At 43.0% G+C, this 22,558-nt stretch overlaps 1 protein-coding gene across 5 annotated transcripts in view; it reads left to right on the top strand.

The window, feature by feature from the left end:
• Window positions 1–22,558, top strand: part of LOC127448891 (receptor-type tyrosine-protein phosphatase T-like) — a 363,972-nt gene that overhangs the window by 137,219 nt on the left and 204,195 nt on the right. The window lies entirely within an intron of this gene.

Genomic DNA, 22,558 nt, shown 5'->3' on the forward strand with positions numbered 1-22,558 from the left:
CAAATGAAGATTTTTAGAAGAATATTTCAGCTCTGTAGGTTCATACAATGTAAGTGAATGGGTGCCAACATTTTAAAGCTCCAAAATCCAAATAAGGACAGCATAAAAGTACTCCAGACAACTCTGGTGGTTAAATCCATATCTTCAGAAGCGAAAGGTGTTGATGAGAAATAGATCAATATTTAAGTCTTTTCTTTTTCTTTTTCTTTTTTTGCCATAAATTCTCCTCCCTGCTCAGTCATTCTCCACTTCACTTTCACTTTCACATTCTTCTTTTTGTTTTTTTGGTGCATATCACCCCCTACTGGGCAGGGAGGAGAATTTATGATAAAAAAAGGACTTAAATATTGATCTGTTTTTCACCCACACCTATCATATCTCTTCTGAAGACATGGATTAAACCATTGGAGTTCTATGGATTACTTTTATGATGCCTTTATGTGGATTTTAGAGCTTCAAAAATTTTGATTTTTTAAAATTCTTGCATTGTGAGGACCTACAGAGCTGAGATATTCTTTTAAAAATCTTCATTTGTGTTCTGCAGAAGAAAGTCATTTACATCTGGGATGGCATGAGGGTGAGTATATGATGAGAGAATTTTCATTTTTGGGTGAACCATCCCTTTAAGTGGCTTACATGCATGACAACAGTTCCGAGGTGAAATGTCCGTTGAGTGGCGCTAAAAACAAGTTACATTTTATCCCCAAAAGATGATGTTTTTAAGGTTAATTAAGTTTTAAATCAACAAAACCTAAAAGCCAATGTGAGATGAAAATGCCATTGGTGAAGCAACCACATAATTTTTTGGTGCTTCTATGACATTTTCATGCTTTTCAGGACTTGTATCGCGGTCCTTTGCAGTGCAAGCGCCGTGCTTTGTCGGTTGTGCTGCCACGCAAGTTGGTCACACTGGAACAAGCTTGTAAATGTAGTTAGTTATGTAATGCAAACATAGATTGTATAAATAATACCTGTAGTAACTACTATATATATTTTGGTGAAAACTAGTCATCATGATAAATGTTTTAGGATTTTTTTAGCACAAAATTTAAAGGTTGTAGCATAGGGTTTGATAACCATATGTGTGAAAATTATACTTTTTTTTTATTTTTAAATGTTTTTATTTTTTTATTGGCACTGGTTAAGCCACACACAGAGAGAGCGAGAAAGAATTGAGTATAAAAATGCGTAAATGTGCCCAGATTTAGGTAGATGCCTGAACTGTAAGTACTGGCCAGTGCATTCTCAATCCCCTATAAAGGTGTCAGTCGCTGAATGAGTGTGTTTGGAGGCTGAGGGAGCGCGGGGGAGTAAAACGAACTGGGGAGATTAAAACGTTGAGTTTTATAAATGGGGTGCTCACAGAGGGGTGCTGGGGTCATTAATAACCACCGACTGATGGCAAAAAGAGAGAGATAGAGGGAGAAATAGACAGACAGAGAAAGAGAGAGTAATAATTGTAGTGTGTGTGGGTATCTTCCTGGTGGTGACCATGGAGAAAGTCCCGTTATTTGTCATTTTCTCCTATTTGTTGTGGCGTATCTCTCACTGCATACTTTTTCCTGGATTTTCTCTGTAAATATGGTGCATATTATACATGCGTGTGTCTCATGCATCATTGTTGTGGCTTTTTTTTTTGTTTGGGTGCTTTCTTACCCAAAGTAAAATTGTATTGCTCAGAGGTTGCTCTTTCATAGTTTATGAGACTTAATGGAGTTCTTAAATGTCAGATGGCTTTGTCTCAGATGTTTGTCCTATAATTCCTTACAAATGTGTTAATAGTTGACATACAGTAGCATCAGATAATTGGAGATCAGATCATTTGGTCTTGGATAAATCTGAATTATTGATTTTAATTTGAATTATTGAAAACATATTCATTTACAGTATTTATTCAATATTGACATGTTGAAATCTCAGACTTTTGACTGTAGGCTTTGATATCTTGGTAAATCTGAGCACAGTTTGAGACATTGTTGAAGTATCTTCTGAAAGATTACTGGGGTCTTTTTCATATGAGAAAAATCCCCATTTGCTCTCCGTTTAATCTTACTGCTGTCTGTGAAACACAATTGAGATATTTAAGAGATCTGATTTGTGATTTTTCTCTCCTGTGGGCTGTGCTGTCCTCTCTTCACTTTTGGTTTCTTTTTCAATATACACATTTCCAAACGCAATAATTTTCATCTGCTCGAATCATCTTCATCGCTCTTTTTCCCTTTCCTTTACTGCCATCCCTGTTTTCTTTATCACTAATTCATCCTTCTGTAGTGTCAAACCTCTCCTGTGTTTCATATTTAATGTATGCTAATCTGCGTTAAGTAATATTCATTTTGACAGTCATTTCACTCTCATGTCCTCTCACAGCCTCACCCTGACGCAATTTTAACCCAAAACCCTCTGTGCCTTATTAACTCATTTATACACATTTGCATCACAGTGTCAGTGAGAGTGAGAGAGAGAGAGAGAGAGAGAGAGAGAGAGAGAGAGAGAGAGAGAAAGTTAGATAAAAAATAAATAAATAAAAAAATAAAAAACTAGAAACTGCCTGATGAGGTTAATCTGGTTATTATTATTATTCATTGTTTTTAAAACTTTTTTATTTTTAGGGACAGTGTATGACGGTAAATAATGAGGGAACAGAATATGGAAATGTTGCAAGCCAGATTCGAACTTGCTTTGCCCACATGAGCACCACAGAGTTTATCTTAAAAAAACAACAACTGTTAAAAATCACATTTTGAAAGCATTAAATAACATGCAAACTGGAATTCAAGCATTCTTTAGAATCTTTTAGGCATTTTTAAAGGTTTTCCATTTCACATTAAATTTCAACATTTCACATCAACATGTCTCTGAAACTGAAACCTTACCACTACTTAGAGACATATGCTATTTGTAAAAAATAATGATCTTTCAGCTAATATATATATAGGGCCCAAAATATATTTGGACTCCCAACTCACACTGTGTCATAAAGTGTGAGTTGTCAAAATACTGTTTGATTTTATAGTCATAATTTCTTACGTTTTATTCCGAAAACTAAAAGCAATAAACATTGTACTATTACCATTGGAGGAAAGCAGGTAGTACAATTAATTTTATTTTAAGGAGATGTTTGTGTAAAATTTCTATCAATCATTGCAGTAGTAATTCATCAAATGATCAAATGATGGTGAAGAGTAATATAACCTGGCATATATTCAGATGTGCGGTATGGTCAAGCACACTTCTGGCATATTAAAGGAATGATTCAGGTATCTGGATTGTCATGGATTGATGCTGTAGAGTCCCTGTAGAGTGTGTCAGATTGCGGTGGTCTGCTACATCCCCCTGCTAAATAGCGACCAGAACTGACCCACAAGATCGTAATTGTGCATGCAAATTGTGTTCAGCAAAAATTTTGTGTTCAGCAAAAAGTTTGCGCCATTGCCTGATCTGCATTATTCCTTTAGTGAATCGGGTGCGAATCCAGTGCAGACAACGCGTTTAAATAAACCTAAGAATGTACTCCAGAATGTAATCTACAGGAGACTCTGTAGTTTGTATTTGGTATGAAGCCCATGTACTTAAAGAAAGGCACACATTGAATGTTATCATACAGTAAAAAAGTGCAATAGAATGCCGGATTTTTCTCTCGGATTTCCTCTTGGCCTTTTTAGCTACTTTTATTGATCGGAGAGAGGACAGGAAATGATGGGGAAAGGGGGTGGAACTGGGATAGTAAAAGACAGAAATCAATCTCGAACATGCATTGCCTGCACAAGCACTCCGTCAGAGCATTTGTGCTAACAGCTATGCCACGACTCTCTCTCATGCTGTCTTGTGGCGCTATCATTTCTAAACAGTATGCAAGATTAGATTTAGTGTGTCCCAAAGCATTGTACATTGAAAAAAGTATGATACAGGTGTGGTATCAGGTTATCGGAAGGGAATACACAGAGTGAGCAGCATGAAAGTGTAGTCTTTGAACATTTCAGGGATACAGAGGGTGCTGTTTATCTAAATGTCTGCCAAACATTGCTTGTGTGTGTGTTCTTTGAGAGAGGTGTTTGTGTGTGTGACGGTGATATAGGAAGGACTGTGTTATCTACATAAACAGAGTGGAGTATTAGTGAACGATTTTGGTAGTCAGTGTGTGTGTGTGTGTGTGTGTGTGTGTGTGTGTGTGTGTGTGTGTGTGTGTGTCCATAGACTGCCTGTGAGCAGGCTTCACTACAGAGATGGATTAGAGCACAGTAATACTACAGCCCAGATAAGCAGGAGCTGAGGAGTTAGCACTTCAAACACCTGCAGCCACTTTATTTGTCTGTGTGGATATTTATTTATTTATCTGTTTACTTACTCCCATACCCTCTTGATGTGCTGCTTTCCGAATATCTAGTGCATCAAAATATGCCTCTCATATATGCACTGAAATGCATAGCCATTCTCACTGGAATACAGTAACTCTGTTCCAAAACCTAGTTAGCTACCTACCTTGGCTGCATTTTTAAGGCACTTAATTTTTCCACGTGCTGCTCCATCTCACGCATGGCCGAGTGCTCAGCCTTTCAACGTATACTACTTTGTATACAATACTCTATACGTTAAGTATATGAACATACTTAAGGTGCATTCTAGCATTACTGTGGCGGTAACAAACCTTAGTAATCAAGGGGCGAAGTCTGTTCCATTAAACTGGATGTTATTATTTTGGAAAGTTGCTATAAATATATTTCTATAAGGAAGACTCGCAGACTTGAGTGAAATTTAAGATGACATTTATTTGATGAATATAAAACAGAAATGTAATGTCTCTCTTTGGCGTAAGCCCCATCTGGCAGTCCGAAGAAGTTGTACTTGGAATCATCATATCCTGCCGGAGATAGGAGGCAGGGGTGAGGAGCCTACCCCTGTGCAGGACGGGACTCAACTGGTGGTGGTGGGGTGGTGGAGGTTGCCGTGTTAGCACACTAAAACACTACAAGGAACACACCAAAAGTACCTTGCTACATTTATGCTACTTTTACATTTTTCTCCAACCAAATGCACACAGCTTACCATCATAGACATTAGTATACAGTATGGTGCATTATAAAATGTGCATGTAAAAATAAACATGTAAGTTAATATTTATACATGCTACCTATACAAACCCATGTTTTCAATGTGCAAAATCAAAATTTTTTGACATCATTTGACATTTTTTCAGATTTATACTACTACCTGTACAAACGCATTTGAACTTAATTTGAACGTAATTCTGTGTCTAGCTGTTTTATTTGTGTGTGTACTGAAAGCTTCTGTGTGTACTGAAAGCAAATTCCTTGTCTGTGGGGGCACATCTGGGCAAAAACACTATAATATCTGATGGTATCAGATGGTACTACCATGGTATTTTGATATATGGTTACTATATTCATATAGCTACTATTGTATTTTCATGATGCTTCAAAGTACTTAAATTGTGATATACGGTTACAATATTCACATACCATTGTATTAACATGGTGGTTCAAGTTAATTCAAGGAATACCATGGCACTGCCATTTTACTTTGAAATATTATTACCAAGGGTGTAAAGTAACAAATTACAAATACTCATGTTACTGTAATTAAGTAGTTATTCCAAGAAATTGTACTTTAAGTAGTTTAAAAATTGTATATGTGGCAGCGGGGGCGTGGAGATAGAGAAAGCGGTAAGGGCGCTTGCACCTGAGCTAGATTATGTGTAACACCTGTCTCTAATTCCAGTGAGCATGGGGAGAGCAGCATATAAGCAGCCACACCACCAGCAGAGAGAGAGAGAGTCTGGCACAAGGAAGGCCACGGTGCTCCTGAATCTGCTACGTTTAATCTGTTATGTTTGTGAAGCTGATGTGTTTAAGTTACTATGTGCCTGTGAAGCTAATGAGTTTAAGTCTACGTGCCTGTGAAGCTGATGAGTTTGTGAAGTTGTAAAGCATTGAAGTGGCCGATTAAAAGTCCTACCTGAGCCTGAAAAAACCTGCTTCCCTGTGTTTTCCTTCCCTTCTGTTTGTGAGCTGTTTCAGTATACTTTTACTTCTACTTGAGCACTTTTAATGCACTATTTTCCCACCGTCTGTGATCGCTACTTCCCTGTCCTGATTTTATTTTATCTTTCAACATGATTGGCTAGGGAGAGTCTCGTGACTCCCGTCAAATCACATCACACGTAAAAAACTTGAATGGTAGCTGTAGATCAGGCGCCAACTCTTATGGATGTGGAGGATGCCTCAAACACATTTCAACACCTGAACATCACAGCCGCACCTGAAAGGGCTTTTCGCAGTGAAAAAGGCCAATTGCCTGACTGTGTCATGTGAGTTTAACTTGCTCAAGCCAGATATCAGCATTAATCCTGCCTCTAATTTTAAGAAACATATTGAGGTAAATTTTATATTTCTACTTACTAGATTCTGTGTCTATAATGTAGCCTGTAATTTAGCTATCTATCACTGAGATTATTGGGTTGATGTGAGAGATTAAGGCAATGTTATCAATAGGGCTGGGCGATAAAACAATCTTGATGTTTATCTGAGAAAAAAAAGAGAGAGAGAGATGTCCTCGATATCGATGATGAACTTTTGAGTAATTTTCTATACTTAGCCTATATTCTACATCTAGACCAGGGGTGTTCATTACATCGATCATGATAACAAGACAACCACTGGTTGGTTGATCTAGATGAAATATATAAGATTGACTTTTTATTTCCAGGCATCTGTAGATGCGTGCTGTTTGATTGATAGGCTGCTAATGTTTGTGCGCTAATGCGGGAACACGCCTAAATGGTCAAATACACTTTATAATTCCGCCAATGCCCGTCTTGATGAGGCATTAATGTAAACACAGTCGGTTTGGTCTAAAGTGAATGTAAACAGTGGGACAAAAAGCGTATTTGCATCAAAATGTTGGACTTGAAGTATACATGCAACTGAATTGAGCACTGTCTAGTAGGCTATGTCATTAAAGGATATTAATCAAACAACAATGACAAGGAAATGAGAAAACCACTCAATACGTTTGGCTGAATAACTTGAGTAGCTTTAAAAGTATTAATGTTATAGAATAAAACAGTGACATTTTTAATAATATTATTTTGTAATAATTTTGTTAGTTTTTTTTTTAGTAATACCGACCCCTGATGTAGAGAGTGTGTTAATTTGTATAATAAATTACCAGGAAAGTAGCAATGATAAAATAATTTATAATTATGCTTAGCCTTTATCAAGTTTTTTCTAATGCCTGATAGAAAAGTATCAACCTTTGTAGAGCAATACTTCAGGCAGAATATTCCACCAGTCACAAACTTCAAAAAATTGTGCATCATGCATTAGAATGAGAACACAACTATTTCTGGGCTTAAAAAGATACCTTAGAACTATTTCAATGTGGAACATTGCATCTCAAAAGGAGGACAATGTGGCCCCTCCATGTGCTACTTAAATAAATAGTTAACTCAAAAATGAAAATCCTCTTATCATTTACTCACCTTCATGCCATCTCGGATGTGTATGACTTTCTTTCTTCAGCAGAACACAAATTAAGATTTTTAGAAGTATATTTTAGATCTGTAGGTCCATACAAGTGAATGGATGCCAAAAGTTTGACGCTTCAAAAAGCACAAAGGCAGCATAAAAGTAATCCATATGACTCCAGAATCATGACTTCTGAAGTGATATGATAGGTGTGAGTGAGAAACAGATCAATATTTAAGTCTATTTTTGCTAGAAATTCTTCTCCCTGCCCAGTAGATGGCAATATGCACGAAGAATGTGAATCACCAAAAATAAAAGAAGAAGAAAGTGAAAGTAAAAGTGGAGGTTCACTGAGCAGGAAGGAGAATTTATAATAAAAATTTACTTAAATATTGATATGTTTCTCACCCAAACTATCATATCTCTTCTGAAGACATGGATTTAACCACTGGAGTCACATAGATTAGGCTAATTTTATGCTGACTTTTGTGGTTTTTGGAGCTTCATAATTTTGGCACCCATTCATTTACATTGTATGGACCTACAGAGCTGAGATATTCTTCTAAAAATCTTAATTTGTATTCTGCTGAAGAAAGAAAGTCATACACATCCAGGATGGCGTAAGGGTGAATAAATGATGAGAGAATTTTCATTTTTGTGTGAATTATTCCTTTAAAGCCCAATGTGGTCCCTGTACCAAACAATTGCTCTACCGCCTCTATTGTGCGGGACATGAGCTGCACACGTGTTAAACTTAAAGGTGCTGTAAGCGATTTTAGCGTTCTGAAGTTTTCACGTGACTGAGCCTTTGAATTAGCCATGGCCCCTCATTCCAAAACCATGCCCTCCAAAGATAATTTTGAGACCAAAACCGAGCAAAAGAGCAGCATTGTTTGTTCCTGTGGCTGTCAAATTCAACAGTAGCACAATATCACCCTCAACTGACAAATATTATGAATCATAGCCTCAATGATCCTCTTCAAATTCAGCACTTTGAGAAAGAGCAAAATGATTGACAGGTTAAAAGCATCAATGTCTGTGGTTCGCGGACACATTTTTGTTCACTGTTTACAAAGTCTACAGCTGTCACAGAGACCGTTGAGATATCTCAGGACACTTATTTCATTAATATATTTAAGGGAATAGGAACATTTTGCATACATTTCCATGAACAAATCTCTTACAGCACCTATAATAAAGACCTTCTTCATCACTGGGGAACTTTCTTTATATTCTGTATTTTAAAGTATTCCATTAGTGTGTTGGCGATTCTCCAAATGATTCAGCAGTGCACGTGTGCTTTCTGAGTCATGTAGATTGAATCGCAAACCGATTCAGACTGCTGTGCTATCACGTGTGACCAATTCATTGTAAAGAATCGACTCAAATGAGCAACTCATTTGTGAATCTGTCATCTTTAATTTTGATTCAGAACTGGCAGCGGTGAACACAGAGTACACAGCATGATGAAGTGGTGTAGCTTTTGTGAACGCTACACCGCTACCTAATCCAAAATATAGTTTCACTACTGAAAAGATATTTCTTTTAAAACTAGCGTAGCTACCACCTCGCTACTGAGAAATGTAATTAAGCTAATAGGTTCGCTATTTGATGCGAAGCTACTGCATATCACTGCCAATGTCCATTATATCGCCCCTTTCGGCAATGCTGAGAATGCAACCCATACTTGCGTTGTGTCATAAATTGCGTTCTGACATCACGCTTGCCTAGCTAGAAGCATCTGCATTCACATACTTGCGTGGATAAGACGTCCAGTTACTGCATGTGTACATATACCAACTATCAAAAAATAGCGAGAATGTGTTCAGTCTATGCAATAGACAGCAAGGCAGCTCGATCGATTTTGGAACCGAGCTGATGTGTTTGTGTATTTCACGTCTCACAGAGTTCAGAGATGTTTTTGGTGCAGGATTTTGCATTTTATGACACAGGTAGCCTTTAAACATTGACGGATTTGTGAATTCATTCTAGCAAAAGATGCCTCCTCCATCCTTTTCTCTCTCTCACTATTTCTGTCTGTCCATTCCTGAGCTTTCCTTTTGTTTGTCCAGACCTGTATGTACCCCTTCAGAAAATGGTTTGAAATGCCTTCCCTTCCCTCATGCTGTTCTTTCTGTGCTTGTAATTTTACAGCATTCGCTCTCTGTATTTTTCTTGTTCCCCGCTTTTCTGCAATGCTCAATATGGTGTTTTGATTAAAGAATTCTTTCCGGGCATCCAACGGAAACCTTCCGAAACACTGATGCACTACTATAAAAAAAGAAGGTGAATTACTTTTTAGATGGAGGGAAGAAAAAAGTAGAAATGTAATTCCTTGTCCCTGACAAAGAGAATCAAAGCTCCAAAGAGATACTGTGTCAAGGGACAAGGGTCAGGTTAAGGGCATAGACAGCATCTCTCTCTCTCTCTCTCTCTCTCTCTCTCTCTCTCTCTTTCAGCATCTCCCATGTTGCTCCCCTGGGCCATTCTTACAAGGTTTGATCCACACAATAAAGAGAATAAGACAAAACAACTCCACAAGTCACTCAAATCCATTTTCTGTGGGGCTGCAGTATGGAGGATGTAGGATCTCTGTGGGTGCTCATGTTTTTTGATGTATAGGTGTGTAGAGGGCTTGCAAGACCTATAGAGAGTTTTGCAATTGTGCCAAAGCTCCGGTGTGGTGTTTAACATAATAAGATGTAAGTCTTAAATGGAATAATGAGAAATTAGCTCAATAGTGTTTTTAATGATATTGATGTTATTTCTGGATGTGCAATGTCTTAGATGCCATTTATTTTCAATGATGAACACTGTAGTTAACTAAAAGTAGCTTCTTTTTCAGTAGTGTGACAGGAGCTCAGTGTAGCTTTTTCAGTAACAAGCTAAAATTTATGACAAGTTGCAATGTAGCGTCAAAGAATGCCACATTTGTCACATTATATTGCGCACGCAGCAATGGCGGCCAGAGAGTAATCAAACACACTCACTGTAAAGGGTAAAGGATGGGCAAGGAAGAGGCGGGAACTGGCAGAACAGTCAATAAAACTTTAATGACACAAAAGAACTGAAACATAACATAAAACACATAGACGCGCACACACACAGCGGCCGCGTATGTCTCTCTCGAACTGGCACCCCCTGCTCGTCTTTATCCCCCTCCCGGCTGACTAGGTGACTCAGCGCCGGCCGTGCACCCTCATTGCCCGGCCACGCCCTCCTCCTCGTCACACTCACCTAATACCTCATTCATCAAGCGCTGGGAAAACAAATTAAAGTGAATCGTTTTGTTTTTTTTCTCGGACAGTTCATGTAAATTAACTGTGCATATAGTGAACTACTGTATAATGTACATGAACTGATTAAAATAAATGATTTCCTTATATTTAGCATTGGGAACTTCTATTCATTTTAGCGAGACGGTTCTTTGGGATGGTTCATGTAAATTAACTAGTTCACATAAATGATTCACTGATTCCTGCTGCTGTTTATCACTATGTTTCGATTCAGTTATAGGTTGTTTTCTAGTTTTACCAGTGTTTGACAAGTATAATTTTATGTTCAATTTAAATGTGTCACTCTATTTGTTAACCCTTATGAAAATAAATCATGGTTTTACTATAGGCAAATTGTACTAACCATGACTGTAGTAACCATTTTTGGATTACTATGGTTTTACCACAAATACTGTGGATACTGTAGTAAAACGTCCTGGTTACTTTCGTAACCTCCACTCCCTGATGGAGGGAATGAGATGTTGTGTTGATGTAGTAACACTAGGGGTCACTCTTGGGAGCCCCAAACACCTCTGTTTTTGAAAAAAGGCCACTGGGAATTGGCGTGGAATTTGCATGCCACTCCCCCAGACATACAGGTATAAAAGGAGCTGGTATGCAATCACTCATTCAGGTTTTGTGCTGAGGAGCCGAGACAAGGTCCCGGCTATTTCAGCGGGTAGTTCAGTGTTGTGGCAAGAGGGACACAATGTCTCGTTCCCTCCATCAGGGAACGGAGGTTACGAAAGTAACCAGGATGTTCCCTATCTGTCACTCACTCGACGTTGTGTTGATGTAGTGACACCAGGGGTCCCTATACAAAACGCCACAACTAGCTGAACTGTGTTATGGGCAGACTGCTATGTGCCTCATTGCCAGCGCATCAGGCCGTCACGTAACCTCCCCCAGTGCTCTTATGACCGCCGAACGGTCCTTCGGGAACAGTTGACTGCCCAACAAATAGGGACAGGCTAGCCCAACCGTTGCTTCTTTTCCTCTTTTTTTCCCCCCAAAAAGAGTGGAATTTGTTAATCGACTGGGGGCCATAAATGTCTATGTCGGGGGGTTGTCACTCCCAAAGGGAAGACACCGAAGAGACCACACCCCGCCCAGAGAAGGGGGGGTATTTTGAGTGGAAATACATCACATGGTCTTACCGAGTCTTGTCGGAAGTATGTCATGTGGAGAAGTTGCATGGTAGGTCCTACCCGAGGGGGGAGGAGTTTCTACAAACATGGAGAGGGGCCTCTGCCCAAGGAAGACGCTGTTTACCGACAGGGAAACGATTTAGCGGAAGATATCACATGGGGTCACCTACGGGGAACCAGCACATGTGGAGCACCTACCCCAGTACAGGACCTAATTAGCACATGTACTGGGCCTGCAGCGAGTTTCTCCGCAAACTCGTTTGCCACAGGGCTAAGGAGGAATGTCATCCAGGGATCACAGCTTGTGAACATGACTGGGAGTCAAAAGCGCACGTCTTCACCTCAAGTGAGGGGAAAGGTGCTATGCGCAAGTGGTACACCCGGCCAGCTGTCCCGGAACTTACCTGCTCGTACCTGACAATACACTGGACGAAACCGGCTCAACCCAGAGATTGTAGAACCTTGCAAAGGTGTTGGGTGTTGCACAGCCGCTGCTCTGCAGATGTCTGCCAAAGAGGCGCCACTGGTCATGGCCCAGGAGGCCGCTACACTCCTAGTAGAGTGGGCTCGTAACTCGAACTCCAGGCATGATTCGCTGACAGAGAATGCCTGCAGGTCCCCTACCCTCTTGATGGAAGTGAGCGCAGTCAGGAGGGCAGTCTTCAAAAAGAGTGCCTTAAGCTCAACTGACTCCAGGGGCTCAAAGGGAGCTCCCCATAGACCCCGAAGGACTACAGAGAAGTCCCACGAGGGGATGAGGCAAGGTCTGGAGGGATTCAACCTCCTAGCGCCTCTCAGGAACCTGATGATCAAGTCGTGCTTCCCCAAATACTTACCATCCACTGCATCGTGATGTGCCGAAATGGCGGCTACATACAACTTCAAGGTGGAGGGGGACAGCCGCCCCCCCAGCCTCTCCTGCAGGAAGGAAAGCACCGATCTGACTGCGCATCACTGGGGGTCTTTGCGTCGGGAAGAACACCACTTAGCGAACAGACGCCACTTCAAGGCATACAGGCGCATTGTAGAGGGAGCACTAACCTGAGTGATCATGTCTACCACCGTGGGTGGTAGGCCACTGACGTCTTCCACGTCCCGTCCAAGGACCAGATGTGGAGATTCCAGAGGTCTGGTCACGGGTGCCAGATGGGGGGCTGTCGCAAGGAGCGTGAGGTCTGAGAACTATGTCTGGGTGGGCCAGTAGGGTGCTACTAGGACGACCTGCTCCTCATCCTCCCTGACTTTGCACAGGGTCTGTGCAAGTAGGCTCACTGGGAGAAACGCATATTTGCGTAATCCCGGGGGCCAGCATGTCTATACCGAGGGGTGCCTCGGTCAGGGCGTACCAAAGCGGGCAGTGGGAGGATTCTTGGGAAGCAAACAGGTCTACCTGTGCTCAACTGAATCGGCTCCAAATCAGCTGGACCACCTGGGGGTGGAGTCTCCACTCTCCCTTGAGCTTATCCTGTTGTGACAGCGTGTCTGCTGCGGTGTTGAGGTTGCCCAGGATGTGAGTGGCTCGTAGCGACTTGAGGCGCTGCTGACTCCAGAGGAGGAGATGGTGGCGAATTTTGAAATGCAACGGGAGTGTAGACCGCCTTGACGGTTGATGTACGCTATCATCGCCATGTTGTCCATCCATACCAACATGTGCTTGTCCTGGATCAATGGCCAGAACCTCCGCAGGGCGAGCAGTACTGCAAACAACTTGAGGCAGTTGATGTGCCAATGCAGCTGCGGGCCAATCCAGGGGCCAGCAGCTGTGTGCCCATTGCATACGGCACCCCAGTCCATCTTGGAGGCATCCGTCTAAACCATGACGCACCTGGAGACCTGCTCAAGGGGAACCCCTTCCCATAGAAATGCAAGGTCGGTCCAAGGGCTGAAGATGTGGTGACAGATCGGTGTGACTACCTCGCAATGTGTCCCATGGTGCCATGCCCATCTCGGGACTCGAGTCTGAAGCCAGTGCTGAAGCGGTCTCATATGCATCATCCCGAGCGGTGTGGCTTCAGACAGTTCAACACTGTCTGTGCGCACTCGTTCATGAGGCGTGCCATCATCGAGACTGAGTCCAAGTCCATGCCGAGAAAAGAGATGCTCTGAACCGGGGAGAATTTGCTCTTTTCCCAGTTGACCCGAAGCCCCAGTCAGCTGAGGTGCATGAGCACCAGGTCCCTGTGCGCACACAACACATCACGAGAGTGAGCTAGGATTAGCCAGTCGTCGAGATAATGAGGATGCGGACACCCACTTCCCTTAGCGGGGCAAGGACTGCCTCTGCGATCTTTGTGAAGACACGAGGGGACAAGGACAGGCCAAAGGGGATGACCTTGTACTGGTACACTCGGCCCTTGAAAGCAAACCGCAGGAAGGGTCTGTGTTGAGGTAAGACCAAGACGTGGAAGTATGCATCCTTCAGGTCTACCGCCGCAAACCAATCTTGATGCTGGACGCTGGCTAAAATGTGTTTTTGCATCATCATCTTGAACGGGAGACTGTGCAAGTCCCGGTTCAGTACTCGCAGGTCCAAGATTGGTCGCAACCCACTGCCTTTCTTCGGAACGATGAAGTAGGGGCTGTAAAACCCCTTTATCATCTCGGCCAGAGGGACAGGCTCTATCTCACCCTTCCATAGAAGGGTAGCGATCTCCGCACGCAAGGTAGAGGCGTTCTTGCCCTTCACCGAGGTGAAGCAGATGCCGCTAAACCTGGGCGGGCGCCTGGCAAACTTAATCGCGTAGCCGAGTCAGACAGTCCGGGTCAGCCATCGCGACGGGTTGGAAAGCGCGAGCCACACATCCAAACTCCGGGCGAGGGGGACCAAGGGGAAAATCACGTCGGACATACCGGCGGGTGGGACCTCGCGGCGGGGGGGAGCCTGAGGCGCCACGTCGAGGGGGCTCGAACCCCGTGGCCGTGCTGAGTCCAGAGACATCGAAGCACTTACCTGGCTCCTGATGCCCACCATAAGATTGGTTGAGGAGGGGGAGGAGGAATATCGTCCCTGCAGTCCATCGGAACCAACCCGGTGTGGGCATGTTTGTGCCACAGCTGGGCATGCAGGGGAGAGGGGTCTGCTGCTGGAGCGCCGAACCTACCAAAATGGGACGGTGGATGGCGGTCGTGACGACGGCCGTGCGCACCTGACATGTGACCCAGGGAACAAGAAAACCACTCTTTTGTTGAATTTTTGGGTACCGCAGCCTCTTGGGCATGTGGCAAAAAATGAAACAAAAGATTCTCCTCCCGGCCCTCTACCGGGGGATGGAGTGGTCTGTCTACCAGCTCCATAGAAGCGGGTCTCCTTGTCCCTGGGTCAGGGGTGCTTCAAAGCCTTCCTTGGGTTCTTGGCAGCTGGCCGTGAGACGGGTGGCATCTGCTTTATGTGGTGGGCTCCATGCCGGGGCCGGGCCGCGGGGGTGGGCTGTGGTTGAGCCGGTGCTGTTGCTGCAGGAGGACGCCCTTGGCGATGAGCAGACGGGGTGCGGGGTCTTGAGCCGCGCCGGGGCAGAATGTGTTGAATAGCCTCCGTCTGCTGCTTCACTGCCGAGAACTGCTGGGCAAAGTCCTCAATGGTGTCGCCGAACAGGCCAACCTGGGAAATGGGTGCGTCAAGGAAACGTGCCTTGTCAGCCTCTCTCATCTTGACCAGGTTGAGCTAAAGTTGGCGCTCGTTCCTCCTGCCAAATTCCTCCTGGAGGTCGGTCACTGAGCGCAGTTCCTGCATTAATCCCGGGTCAGAACTACCCTCGTGCAGCTCTTTTAGCGCCTTGGTTTGGTGTACCTGCAGGAGAGCCATGGCATGCAGGGCAGAGTCAGCTTGTCCAGCTGCACCATAGGCCTTAGCTGTTAGAGACGACGTAAACCTACAGGCCCTGGACGGGAGCTTCGGGCACCTGTGCCAGGTGGTGGCACTCTGTGGGCACAAGTGCACCGCGAGCACCTTATCCACCTGATGGATCTCCGAATACCCCTTGGCCACCCCACCATCGAGGGTAGTGAGAGCGGGGGAGCTGGAAGATTGGGATTGGGTAGTAAAAGGTGCCCCCCACGATCTTGTCAGCTCCTCATGCACTTATGTGAAGAAAGGGAGCGGTGCTCTGGACCCAGGAACTAATCGTTGAGCTGCAAGGGTTCAGGGGAGAGTGGAGGGTTCCACTCTAGCCCCATGCTCATGGCTGCCCGGGAAAGCATGTCTGTCATCTTCGCATCGGCCTGAGACTGGGCGACCATACCCGAAGGAGGAAGCCCAGCCGAAGCCTCCGCGTCAGACTGGACGAGCCCGCTCTCTGATGCTGCGCTCGATAACTCATCGTCTTCCCAGGCCCTGAATAAGAGGTCGAACTCGCCCTGAGACGAGAAGGCGGTCTCATCCGAGAGCCCGACCGGGTCAAGCGAGTATGCTGAGGAATGGGAGGTCCATGGGGGGTTACCCGGCTGAGGTGCTCCCATTGAAGTCCCCAAATCGCCCCGACGCGGCCTCATACCCGTAGGTAGAAGGACCGAGGCAGGGAGCCGCTGGGGTGGCTTGCTTTCTTATGAAGGCAAGCCGTGACCACAACGTTGCCGTGGTCATGTTCTCACAATGAGGACAAGACCCATCCACAAACGATGTCTCCACGTGGGCAGCACCCAGACACGTAAGACAGTGATCGTGGCTGTCAGAAGTGGAGAGATGACGACCGCAACCAGGAATAACACACAAACGGAAAGCCATCTTTAAAAAGACGTTCCGTGTGTGCCGCTCTTTTATGAAAATATACTCTTTTAGAATATACTCTTTGTTTTGCTCTGCCGAAGCGCCCAGGGGCGTTCTCTGCACTCCACAGGGCAGAGGGGGAGAAGCCGCTGAAATGCGCTGTAAATCCAGCAGTTTGAGGTGAACGGAAGGGAGAATTTAATTCAGTGCACTGAATGCAACCGCTCGGCTCCGAAAAGAAAATCTGAATGAGTGGTTGCATACCAGCTCCTTTTATACCCGTATGTCCGGGGGAGTGGCAGGCAAATTCCACTCGCCAATTCCCATTGGCCTTTTTTCAAAAGCAGATGTGTTTGGGGCTCCCAAGAGTGACCCCTAGTGTCACTACATCGACACAATGTCGAGTGAGTGACAGATAGGGAACCATGGTTAATTTCTGTAAGGGAGTGTCACCCTAATTTAATATATTACTATCAGGTGATATTATTGAATTCTGCAACCAGAACTGATTGTAGAAATAAATAACATAATCTGATTTTTATATATCTAAAAATTATTTCTTCATTACAGCTTCAATGTAGTGAGGTACTTTTGTTAGTAGCTTGTTGTGTAGCTAACTACTTTTTAAAAGAGTAACTTGACTGTAATTTAACTACTTTAAGGTATGAGTAACTTGTAGCTTCCCCAACACTGATGATAAAAGTGATAAGACTTCTGATAAAAAATAAATTTAAAAAAAATAATTTGATATTAACAAGCGCTTGAAGAAAAGCATAGTTTAAGGTTTAAGTTTGACAGTATTCAATATATAGTTCAATATTTGTTCTTTTAAAAGGCTTACAACTATATTTTACAGTTTAGGAACAATCATTTTGACCAAAAAGTCATTGTTGCTTAGTAGATTTATAATCTAAACTGGAAAATGTCAAAATGGGCCTGCTAACGCAGGCTTCAGGAAACCTAATGGCCAAATAAAAAGTGCATTAAAATCATTGTGATACTTACGATGTTGGTTTTATATCAGCAACAAATAACACATTTTCAGTGTTTTGCCCAGCTTTAGTGAGTATGTGAGCACAAGTAATTCAGTTTTATTCATCTGTTGAATGGTGGTGGCTGAGAAAAACATTTATTATAGAATAGATTATGACTGGAATCAAACTTTTTCATACTGAAGCCATATTCTCTCTCTCTCTCTCTCTCTCTCTCTCTCTCTCTCTCTCTCTCTCTCCCTCTCTCACACACACAAACTCACTCTCTCTCTCTCTCTCCTAGTCCCTGTCGAATTGGTTGTTCCGAAAGGTGAAAAATCAGATTGCAATTATTGTTGTTTCACAGCTACAAATTCCCATATGACGGTGGAGCTCGTCTTTCTGTCCTACTCCGCTATCAGACAGACCTGGTGGGCTTTGATCAGTTAGCGAGGTGGGATTTCTGGAGATTTCTCACAAATCCTGCTGGTTTTAAAACCTCCCTGCGGACACCAGGTGATAAAGGCTAAAATTACAGGATGGCTCGGCCACATGCACACACACCTGCACAGAGGCTTCGAGCAGTTTCCAATAGCCACAGTGCTGCAAATATTCGTATGGCAAAGTATCGGTGGAAATGGGAATGAACATTATGTATCAGGGGAACTTGATAAGATAGGATGAGAAAAGTGTTTAGGATTCTACTCTCACACACATATGAACTTCTGCACCTGAAATAGTAAATAGTGTGTGCAGGAAACCTCTCATGTCTGTAGGAAATGGGTTTTTCTGGAGTGAAAGGAGCCCCTGGTGAACAGTAATGCTCCTTTTGTTATCTCTATTCCTACTGTGTGGCACTGTGTGTTTGTGTGAGTGTCTAGTCTATCTGAGCACAGCATATTGCCTTATTTATTTCCATTCCATCTTGCCTGTATCATACTATTTGAGAGTACATACTGACAACAGAACCTGAGAACTTGAGAAGTGGCTGAGATGAGCCACAAAATCCTTTGTGTCATTCATAGATTTGTTTCTGTTCTGCCATCTTCTCTTCATTCTCTGTCAAGCTCTTCTTCACTTTGTTGTTGCACTTTCAGTCATTAGATACTGTGTGGAAGTGTTGTCACAATACCATCATTTCAGTACTCTATATGATTTCCCTTGAAATTTCTTGAAACTAATTTCGATACCACTGCAAAGACTATGCTGTTAAACACCTTTATTTAAACACTAAATATAAATATAAATATCAACTAATAATTTAAAACAACAGCGTTTAGGGCTGCACAATTCATTTGCTTCAACAGTTTTTGTTTACAAAATTTTTTTGCCTGTTTTGTGCATAAATACAATGGCAAATCCAGAGGCATTTAGATTTGTCTAAAGGCAAGTCAGTAATAGCAACACGGTATTCTAGTATTGTTGCATTGATCACTTTTTAAAAACTTTTTTTATGATTTATTCAACATTTGAATAACTGAAAACTTGGGAAATTTACACATAATTTATGTGTATGAGTCGTACTAGCGAAATACAGAGAAAACTGGTATCGTAAAATGATTTATTGTGGTATCAACTTGGTTCTGAAATACCAGAACTGCTGCCTCTGGAGGAAGCACTCTAAGACAACATAGGCATGCTCCCGACGCAAAGTCTGTTCCAAAAGTAAGGCATCTTAATTATGCTGCCTCCTTGGATATCTCCTTTTGGCCAAATTCTAAGGTAGCATTGTATACATAAATAAATCCAACATGGTGGACAAAGCGAGATCAATTTTGATTTTTAAAATATACTTATAATACATTAAATACTGAAAAGTATTGAAAAAAATGGTTTGATGTCATAGAAAACTGACTACCCAAAATGTGTATGTGCTATGCTTATTTATTCTCATTGAGTATCGCATCACTCTGCTCGAGTCACCTGTATTGAAATCAGTTGCGAGTTGAGTCTCCTATGCACTTCGTGTGAGGAGCGCTATTTTAATGAGCTGACGCCTATGTAAAGCATTCCAAATTGGTCTCTTATGAGGCTTCATTTCAGTTAGGATGCTGCCATAGAAGACCCGTACTCTCTCTGTCAATTTCAATTCAATTCAAATGTTCTTAATTGGCATGACAAACGTTACTATGTATTGCCAAAACATTTGCAGTGCCTCTCTCTGTCTTTTCTCGCCCTCTTATCATCTTTTTTTCTAATTTGTTTGTTTGGAGAATCACATCATCCTAAGCAATATGTTACCTGAATGGGACTACCAAGTATTTAATAGACATTAGAGGTTTTAACATTCCGATACTGAAAATCTGTGGACCTCTGTAGCGTTGTAGCCACAAACCACTGTGCTAATCAACAACATCCTATATACACATCATCAGGGCTTTCAATTGTGGAGTACTAAAATAGCTTGTTAATCATCAAGGGTACAATAACACTCATCCAATCATCAACAACCAATCATCAAGATTCAGCCAGCCATCTGCAGCCAAACCACATTTCAGTTCAGCAGACTGCAACCATAAACGCTCAATTCAAAAACACTCCACTGATCGTTGAGTTTATCAACTGCAGAACCATAAATGCCTACGCCAGGACAATGTGCTGACATCAAGAGTGCTGACAAACCCAGACTACAAGTGCATTAAATGATAGAAGTATATTAATGGTTTGAACAAAGGCAGTTTTTCAGACTTGCAATTTAGACATGACAGCTTCCTTGATGAACAACATTCCAGTGTCCGTTCATATAGACACTGTCTACAGGAAAAAAGACAGCAATATCTCACATCACACAACAAGCATACTTTCCTTACTTCATTAATAGTTGTGCTTGATAAGGCAAACATCACTCTTACTATTGCTCATACTTTTCAACAAACCCCTAACCCAATGTATTAAACTTCAGTACAGAACCAGAGAGTGTTTAGCCTGAGACAGACCACTTATATTAATATGAACGGAGGAGACTGGAATGCCAAAATTGCGAGTGTAGAAAAGGTAGTCCTGACTTACAGGTAAAAGAGCCAGTCAACTTTTAGATACAGATTACTTTTTTTATGGTGTAACAGGTAAAGGATGGGCAAGGAGGAGGCGGGAACCAGCAGAACAGTCAACATAACTGTAATGATATAAATGAACTTAAAACAAAATAAAACATAAACTGACACAGACACACAATGTGGCCGCATGCGTCTCTCTCTCTCTCAAACTGGTGTCTCCGGCTGCCCCTTTATTTCGCTCTCCTGCTGATCAGCTGATTCAGCGCCGGCCGTGCTCCATCACGGCCCGGCCATGCCCTCGTCCTCGTCACACTCCTCCCCCACCAGATTCAGACCCTGCCTCCTGTGAACCTGGGGGAGAGACTAGGGGAGGCGTGGGGAGAGGGAAAGGGCGAGCAGAGACACACAGAGAGAGAAGAACTTGCTTGCCGGCTCCCGGACGCGCTGTCTCTCGGTCCTCAACCGCTCCTCCGCCCTCTGGCGGATGCCAGCTCGCTCCTCCCCCGGCAGATGGCAGTGAGTCCTCCGGAACTGCTCCTCCCCTGGCGGATGGTAGCGGCGAGGACTCCACGACAGCGCATCCCTCCTCCCTCCTGGGTTTCGGCACCACTGTAACAGGTAAAGGATGGGCAAGGAGGAGGCGGGAACTGGCAGGACATTCAACATAACTGTAATGATATAAATGATCTTAAAACAACATAAAACATAAACGGACACAGACACACACAACACGGCCGCGTGCATCTCTCTCTCTCGAACCGGCATCTCCGGCTGCCCCTTATATCGCTCTCCCATTGATCAGCAGATCCAGCGCCGGCCATGCTCCATCACGCCCTGGCCACGCCCTCCTCCTCGACACATATGGTAATTTCTATTCTGCACTCCCTGTTATCGGCTTTTTTCCCACCTTCAATTTCAATCTAAGCATTAAACACTCTTAAGCTTTGGAGGTTGACAGGTCACGTCTAAACTTTCCTCCCTGAGTCGGAGTGACTCTTTTCCGGGCAGCTGAGGGAGTCAGTGGTTATCAGCTGTGGGTAAATGGGCTTTGGTAATCTGGCTCAGTTGATTACATGGCACAGTAAAGACAGCAGACTCTCATTAGAGTGGGCCTGGGTGAATCTTCCATGCTTGGATGAACCCTTCATGCACCGCCGCTCACCTCTAACCCTGGATTAGTGTCTGTCTGCCCTCTCTCCCACTGAGAGAGAGAGAGACAGAATGACAGGAGGATGACTAGAAGATGGAAGGCAGGAATTAATAAAGAAAGAAAGAAAGAAAGAAAGAAAGAAAGAAAGTGTTTACCTTTTCCACTATTACAAGATTTGGAAAGCTCAATAAAATTAAGAAAATGACAGGAAAGAGAAAGAGGAGACTGCCAAAGACAGGAAGTTAATACAGTGCAAGCCATAAGCTGTCTCCAGTGGACTTAATGTGAGTGGGTAGCTAGAAAAAAAAAAAAAAAAAAAGAGTAAGAAATAGAGAGTCAGAGTGAGAGAGAGAGCTTAGTTAAGTGTTTAGGGAAAAGCTAAAGCCCACCTTCTCGACTGGGATTCCAGGAAACGTTTCATTCCATTTATTTTCACAATTTTGCCGGCCAAGCAAGTCTGTCTGATATCCCTTAATGAGCTCCAAAGCTTCGGCCTCATGGAGCCTTCATTTTCTTCTCACCATTTTGCACTACAAAAGCAAATGTGAAATGATGGTACAATTGTGTGTAACTGTGGAGTGAGATTACTTGCTACAGTCCTTAACTGTACTTTCGGCAACCTTTTAGTTGCAGCCATTTTAGCACTGTTTCTATTCTATTCTATTCTATTCTATTCTATTCTATTCTATTCAAACCATCCCACTCCAACCATCATATTTTATTCTATTACAACCAATTCATTCTATTTTATTCCGTTCTGTTGTATTCTATTTCATTTCATTCCATTCCAACCATTCTATTATATACTTTCAATACATTCCTTTACATTCCA

The sequence above is a fragment of the Myxocyprinus asiaticus genome, chromosome 12, assembly GCF_019703515.2.
Source record: "Myxocyprinus asiaticus isolate MX2 ecotype Aquarium Trade chromosome 12, UBuf_Myxa_2, whole genome shotgun sequence".
Classification (NCBI taxonomy): domain Eukaryota; kingdom Metazoa; phylum Chordata; class Actinopteri; order Cypriniformes; family Catostomidae; genus Myxocyprinus; species Myxocyprinus asiaticus.